This window comes from Bombus impatiens, unplaced genomic scaffold, assembly GCF_000188095.3.
Source record: "Bombus impatiens unplaced genomic scaffold, BIMP_2.2 scf_1002, whole genome shotgun sequence".
Taxonomy (NCBI): domain Eukaryota; kingdom Metazoa; phylum Arthropoda; class Insecta; order Hymenoptera; family Apidae; genus Bombus; species Bombus impatiens.
Genome location: NT_177421.1, coordinates 491,960 through 500,456, shown reverse-complemented (window position 1 = coordinate 500,456; position 8,497 = coordinate 491,960).

Genomic DNA, 8,497 nt, shown 5'->3' with positions numbered 1-8,497 from the left:
GAGACGCGAGGGGCGGCGAGACACGGAGAGAGAGAAAGGGAGAAAGAGAGAGCGCACGTCGAGAGAGAGGGAAGAGGCTCGATTGAACGCTGGACGAGAAGCGGGGGCGGCGTGGGAGGGCGTTTGGATGAACAGAACGTCGACGATGGGTCCGAACCCGAGAGACGGAGAGAGTCGAGAACCGAGACGACGAAGGGACGGGATGAGTAGTGATGGGCATTCGATCCTCTGTGTCGCGAGTTTTCGAGCGATTTAGTCGTACAGAGGTTACAGTCGCTTCGAATTTAAGGGTGTCGAACACCGAGAGCTTGTGAAGTTTGAACTCTATCGTCGAGTTGCGGAGAAAACCCTTTCTCACCCGATAAAGGCACGTTCTGACAAATGTTGTGACTAGGAGATCGCTTGCAAGTCGAACGTCTCATTGTTTTTGGCAAATGGAAACGAAAAATTGTTCTACCGCATCTGCTGTGTCACGTTTTTACAGGTTATGTTATGTTACATTTTGACGATGCTCATTGACTTTTCTCCGTTGCTGGAAGTTCTTTGACATTTCTAATAAGTCGCCAGAGACTTGTATTATCCAGACGGATACGTCTCGGCTATGAAATAACTCAAAGCGCTCTTGAGTCCATCGCTAGCAAGATGGCAGAGGGAGAGTCGAGAAAAGAAGAAGCGCGATATAGAAAGGAAGCAGAAGAGGACGGATACAAATAACATTCGAAGACGGAAAGAGAGACTCACTGAGAGGGTTCCACCTCGCTTTTCCTCCGTTTTCGATGCGTCCTCTCTTCCTGTTGCCTTCCACTTTCCTCTCTCGGCACATCGTACTCCTTTCCAACGCTCGCGCACACGTCCGACCCCACTTCTTTGCCCTTTAATGCGTTTCCTTTCTTGACCATCCTCCTCCCTTCGTCGCGTTTCCCCGACCACTGGCAGCAGTTTGTCGGTACAGTTTCATACGATATACGGAAACCGTTACCAGTCTGCGGTTCCACCGACGTTGCAGGCGAGATACTTTGATTATCGAAGGAAAACGAAGTCGATGTAATAGAGGTGGAACATCCTGTTCTCTAGGGGATGATCTGGATTTCAAATGCTGGACAAGCGTGTTTAGCTGCTCGCAGGAAGCTTTTGCGCTTTTCGAGAGGAGCTGCCCTCGAGATATACGGAAATCGTAAAATCGGTCAAGGGTCAAAGTTTAAATATTCCAGTTACTCAGCACAAACGAGTTAGCGAAACTATGAAAAGATAAGGTTTAAGAGTTTACTTAGGAAGGAAAATTGGCGACTGGTACTTGCCAATTTTAATGAAACTTTGCACAATTGCCCATTAGGCTAACCTAAGGTTTTTGTCGTATTTGGTCCGTTTTCATTTCAAACCGTATTTGCATAAAAAACAATGTAATTGTATAAGGAATTTCACCGTTTATTACGTCACCAATAACCAATCAGTTTTGTCACAAATGAACCTATCTTACTTGACAGTGTTAATCGATGGAATGAAAATCGTAGTGGTGTAAATCAAGATTTTAGGAGTTGGAATTTAATCGTGTATTCCAGCTTTCAGAAGCACCATCCATTTATGCTTCCTTCAAGTTTGACAACTACCTCCATTTAAATTCAGCGACAGAAGCCAACGTACGTTCCAACGTATACGTACTCTTGCAAGCATAAAGACCAAACGCTTGAACGAAAAAGAAAGAGCCTGCCCTGATAATCCTAGGCAGCATACAAGTCTTCATAAAGTGCTATGATTTAATAGGGATCTCGTGGTCGGAGTTCTCGATGGTGTTTAGCCGTCTTATCGTGCTCCTGAAACGTGACGGTCGACGGGTGATGGTATCCGGAAATTTTATGGTCGCGGACTAAACGTGTCTTCAAAGCAAATTCGCGTGCACACGTGCTTCTTCCGCTCGTCGATAACCGATATTCCGCGAGAATTTCTCGAAACGTCGTGTAATTTCCGGCTTAGATTGCTCCTGGATGTCAGCCCGATGCAAATTGTCTATCTCTAAAGTATATCCCCGTTCGCAAGCCATCGTTGATCCTCTTCTCGCCTAACTTCTCACTAATTGCCGAAAAAGTCGATGTTAACAGCTTTCGTTCTCGTCTCTGGACACAGGGTTTGTACGATAGAAAATTCTCACGCGCAGCCATACTAGTGAACACGCCTCGTTCGAGCCGAGGGCTTCCCCGTTGCCGACAAAGTTATCGCGTTAATTCGACCGTGAATATCCCACGATTTGCACGACTATAGCTTTGAAAATGCGTTAAAGCGATTCACCAAAGGCACTTGCGCTTTTACACGCCGTTGGAGATACATTTCTGGTGTTCGCAGTTTGATCGTGTCGACTAATTTAGAATGTTTATAAAAGACTTTGGGATATTATCAGCATTCTTTCATTCGACATAACTGACTCTTTGATGTTTAAAGTCAAGAGGATAAAATATCCACTGATCTGTATATTACCTAAATGTCCGCGTTTATTAACAATTCGTTATAAAGGATAGAACATTCGCATTTCAACCGGTCTTTATAACAGAACCGCACAAAGTTTTTCAAACACAGTTTCCATATGCTCGCATACGTCATTTCGTGTATTTTTATTTTACACGTTTTACGGAATTACGTATCGTTTGCATCTACTGAGATCGATCCTTGGAGTTGATTATTGTCGAGACTGGAGTTATAACACGAACACACAGTAGTTATCAGAAGACAGTTGCATTCTCTGGAGGACTTTTGAGAAAGAATTCAAATGCAGCCGGACAAAGTCACATGCATTCGCAGCATGTCCAAGCCAAACTGGCATGCACTGGGCAGCAGTCCCGCTCGATGATCCAAATAGAGAACGAACTCCGATGCAAACATATACATGGAATTAATGAAACGATCCTGCTCGAGGCAAAGGGGAGTGTTCGTGAGTTTTCTAGAAAGGCTGAATCCCGGTTCTTGTCCCGAAGAAGACACACCTATCGCACATCGATTGACGTGGAAGCTTTTAGAAAGCAGCGCGGAAAGGTGTTCAACGGTGTGTGTGCCTCGACGACACGCACACCGAGAAACCTGAAAGACAAGAACTTCAACATGAGCCACAAGCTTCGAATTTTCCATGGGCTGCTCGAAAAGCTGCGCCAAGATTAGGTCAGCCGGCAATTTCCGCGCCAGTCTTTCAAACTGCCGCCTCCGCGACGCCTAGGGCGATACCAAATTTTCTGGCTTTAAGTTTGCGCAGGATCCCTACGCCGAATAACGGCAGTTACCACGATATCCTTTAAAGGCAGTCAGTAAGACAGAATTTCTATAGAGTTCCTCTTTGAATATGGAATAAATTGGAGATTAACCGAGTGTGATGAAACTACTGGTTAATCTAACATTAACCTGCAGGGTAGATCCATTGTGTATGTACAGTGTATCGTAAAAGAAGCGTTATCTTTTTCTTCTGTCATCTTTTTATAGCAATTTTGTGACAACTTGTGGTGATTACTTGACTTATCCAGTTTTCCTAATTGTCGATTCATGCAATTTTGTCGTGATACGTTTGACGCCTCAACAACGTATTATCGTAATAGAAGATTTTTGTCAAAACAGATTATCCGAATTATGTCAACGGATAATGACATTGATTGATTAAAATTGTAATATGGCAGAGGTGTATTTTATCATCATTTATTATGATACTCCAAGTTAAGAGAAGTCCCATAATAACGCGTGCACGAGCTTTTTACCATGCAAGGTGTCTGTGGTGAACAACAATATTTTCCGTCTATCTGCGAAACTTGGCACAAAGGCATCGCGTTTCAGCGAGACGTGTTTATGACGCGTCGAACGGAGCATCGGGACGTTGGACATTGGACAGCCGGCGATTATGCAGACGTCGTCCGCTGGGATTCGCCGATATAAAATCGCACCCGTTTTACCCCTGTCGTCGTCGTCGTCGCGTACGTGACGCTCGGACAAAAAGTCGTCTGCTGGCCCTGCGAGCTTCGCTGGATCGGAAGTGGCGGACATCGGGTGAAATACGATTGCACGCTGTCGAATGTGTGGCCGGCGAGAAAACGAGAAAGTGCCTCGACGAAGAGAGAACTGGCGTCGAATGCCAGCTGATTCAAACTTCGACAGTGTGCAAATTCCTCATGCTTCGCAGTAATTCTTAATTCCTAACTTCAAAAGTTGGAACTTGGCAGTGCTCGGAGGAAACTTAAGAATATTTCCAGGTGCAATTAAGGCGTAACATTTCATTTGGAATTTTTTTCAATCGATTGCACCGATTTCTGAGAATTCACCTAATATTTTTTTTTGCCACCTGGGTTTCATAATTTTTTTAAAGGAATTGTATTTGTGATATTATGATAAATCAATTGCTCGATCTGCTGGTTGGCGAAAGGGAAAGTTACGAATCTTTTGGAAAAGAAAGTGGAAAATTAAGGTATGGAAGAGGGGATTGCAAATTTTTTAGGCAAAAATTAAGAAACCAGGATTATCAACTACTCCTAGAACATTTAGAGAGGTGTTGCATTGAAAAGAGGCACATGGATCGCTTACTAGTTTGATTAATTCCTGATCGATTAGGAAGGATCGAAACGGGATCGCTAGGAGAAGAAAGCCGCAGCAATGATTTGCATGAATATTCCAGTAGGCGCCTGTCTTCCTTTTCTAGCTTTGTTTAACGAGTCTCTGCTGTTTTGTTATTTACGTCCATCAATGAATAACAATGAACGAGTCGCGTGTATATAGAACGCGTCTATAAATCCGCGCATGGCGTGACAAATCTCGAACGAGGTTGGTTGCAGGGCCGACTGTTACCGGTTGCTGCGGAGGACGCATTAAAAGTGGCGGAGCGATGCGAAAACCGCGCGATCTCGTGCATACGACCGCGATTCATGGAGATTGCCCTCCACCAGGTCAGGTTTTTCTTCGCGAGCCGTGTTTTTTACGTCCCGAAGGAATTACCTCGTAACCAGACAAAAGCGCTTGATAAGCAACCACTCGAATGCAGAATCCTGCCTGTATCTCCGTGAAAGGATTTGAAGTTGTTTGATACTGGAGTGCTTTATAAAATCTTGATACATAATGGTCACGATAGAACTCTGAGAAATATCGGTAAAGATGAGAATATACAATAGAATTTTGTAGAAATAGTTCATCTAGTAGAAGCTCTTGTTTTAATGTTGATAGTTTAAAATGAATACTTATTAATATCATTAACCTTATATACTTCTTAATATTAGTAATTATTGTGTCAGGCACGTCTTACTATGTTGGTAACATTCATTTTTCCCAGACTATATAAGTACTATGTGTCCATGTCTTGCTTTTGACAAACATAATTGCATCTTACAAAGTTATAATAATTTTATACATGCATGGATATCGCTTATATTTTAAATCTTTTACCTTCCGCCATTCTAACAATAAATCGATTTAATCCACATGATATTATAGCCCTCGTACAGTATTGGAGTTCTAGTATGAACCAGGTTACCTCATTACCACCAGAACCATCTCGATCGCGGGGGTAAAATTCCGGTTCGTTACAGTGGTTGGGATGGATGAATGCGAATCGTTGGTAGCTGCGTTTACACGTCTTCGACCAGTTGATATGTACCATTGCCGGCCACTTCACGGATGAGTTTCGATGGGGATATTCCACGGATTGGCCACGGCCCGGCGCGGTCGCGAACGCAAACAAACCAGTCCATCGAATATCGGCGTAACATTGTTTCACACCGGGACGAAAGCCCACGGGAGAGGAGTGGCGTCACAACGCGTGACAATGTTTTGCAATTCATGCACGTAGGGAGGCGAGCCCGGTTCCGGCGCACGATCGAATAACCATTGAAATTTTACTCGGGGATACGGGGATACATACCTTGGGCGCGACAGCTCGCGGAAAAACAACCGATCTAACCCGCAGGGAACTATTACGGAATGAGCGGACCGATTTTCAGCTCTGGACTAGCCAGAGTAATTGAACCAATACATACGTTTACGCGAATGCTCGGAAACTGTTTGGGATTGTTCACACTTTGATAATGCAGTGGCGCGGTGAAGAAGGAAAGAAAGTAGTGGAATGGTCGATAAAGCGACCCAGCACACCTGTGAATTGGAAATTTCCTCCTTTTTTTTTTAATGTTCAATTGATATCATCGATTATAGATGTTTGGATCGGAGGATCAGATATTTCCTAATTTTATTCTGCATTACATTTAATCACCAAAGTACAGGGTGAGAATTGAAACGAAATACTTTAAAATTAAATAACGTAATTTAGATTCTTGCGGATTGGCTACCAAACGCTGTTGTCCACCTTCTTAGCGTAAGTTCGACGGATAGCGAGCATAGAAGGACCACTACAATACCCGTCTGTATACCGAGAAACTGCATTTCATACGAATTTGATTAATTTTACGAGACTTCGTGTTTTCTGGTTCGTCTTTCGCATTCAATTTGATACCGCGTACGTACCAAACAAATATATACGACTCAGATGCACATTCAGTACACAGTGCTAATTTAGCGGACTAGAGACATGAGGCCACCCTCATAGTCAGCATATTAAGACCGTCTCCATCGATAGCAACGCGTTACAACAAATTTAATCGAGTCACACAGCAAAGGAATGGTAAGCTGATCGATCCACATCGGTTCCATTGATCCGCAACAGTAGAGCTCGCGTAGGTGAAACGCGGTTCCGGAAGAGGTTGGCGGTTCCTTTCCGTTTTGAAGCTACGGCTGTACTCTGTGTGCACGCTAGGAGCCGAATAATAAGCAGCGGAGCGGAGGAAGCTTCGGCCCTGGTAATATTACGTCGGATCGAGGCTGGTAGATAGTGCGCTGGCTCCTCGTCTGGCAAGTTCCTTTGCTTCCAGAGCAACGGGTCGTCTCGCCCGGAGGGCGGCTTATCGTGGCCGAGTACAACCGCTGTTCGAAATTTCCTGGAACGCCTACGACTTCGCGAGCGAACGAGAGTTCAACATTCACCTTGGAGAGCAAACGAGAGAAAGAGAGAGGAAGAGAGAAAGGGACGAAGAGAAGTTTACCGGAAACGTGGCAGGCACAAAGCTCGCTTTCGGGCGAATTGCGATTGAGCGTTCCGGCCCGCTACTCCCTCGCAAACACGCCGCGACGATATCGTCGGGATTTAATTCCGATTCTGAACCATGCGAGCACCTCTTGAACCATACATCGTCCTCGTTTCCTTTTCACGTACGGAGAAGGAATGCGCGTTATTTCGACGTGGGACGATCGCCAAGATACGGGGACACAAGGAAGATGCAGAGAGCAAAGGGTAGTTTGTTGGAGCAATTGATAAATTCAATCGCATCAGTGGAGAATTTGTGGTATTTCTAAGTAACAGAGGTTTTAAAATGGATAGTGCTGGGATACGTCGATATATCGGCTGAGATACACGCCGATTATAAGAGTTCGTTGAAAACAATAACTGTTTTTTTTTATCTGTGGATTAATCGAGGCTGATGCGCAAAGGTACTGTTTATTCTGAACAATGAAGATTTTTCTGTACATTGGAAAAATCGCGCACCAACGTCATAGTTACACTTTCTGTAGTGATTACTTCATAAAGATAAATTAGCATTAAGTGTCTCATATAGAGACCATACGATAGAGTGAAAAATACGATAAGCACATTTTTGTGGATTTTCGAGGTTTGTATCAATTCTTGGATAAAAAGGAATACAGGAGAAGAGAACAAAAAATCCGATAGATTCAAAGATATAATCCTTTTAAGAATAGGTGATAGATGTACAATGTTGTGTCATAGTTTGAGTTAATTAATATCAATCTACGCAAATAATATTATTAATGTTAAAAAATATGTTTGCTCACGGAGGGTTGACCGTTTAAACGGTTGTGTCTTTATGTTTCGTTCGAAGAATCCAGGAAACTGGAACTGATACCAGGAGAACAGGAGCGTTAAGCACAGACAATACCAGCAGAGGAAGAATTTCAAATTAGTGGTGAACGAAGCATTTATTGCCTGGTAGTGATAGCCGCATAGATATTTCGTAGCGAGTGAGTTGATGGTTTTCTATTAGCGATTATTACCAGGAAATTTTCTACGAGTAATTGTTGTATAACTTGAAATTCACATTAATTTTCCGGAGCCCGATCTGTTCATTTCATAACCGGAAGTTTGTTATTCGATGCATGAATAAAACCGATAACGAGGGGTACTCAACCTCGCGTAATGCAATTCAAGTAGGATCTTCGAGATTATCATAAATTAAGGCGGCAACTTTGCCGGATACAACATAGTTCAGGTTGCCACGGCAAAAAGTATGCATGCCGTGGAATTAATATAATAGAAAGATTTCTAGCCTGGTCTCGAGGCTAGACGATGTCAAGTCTGTGTCGAGCTGTATATTAATTATACTTAACACTTCTAAAGTTCTTCTTGTCATTGAACTAAGCACAACTTTTAAGAACTAAAGAGCTTTCTGGTAAAAAGGTCTTAGACATCTATAATAAATAAATA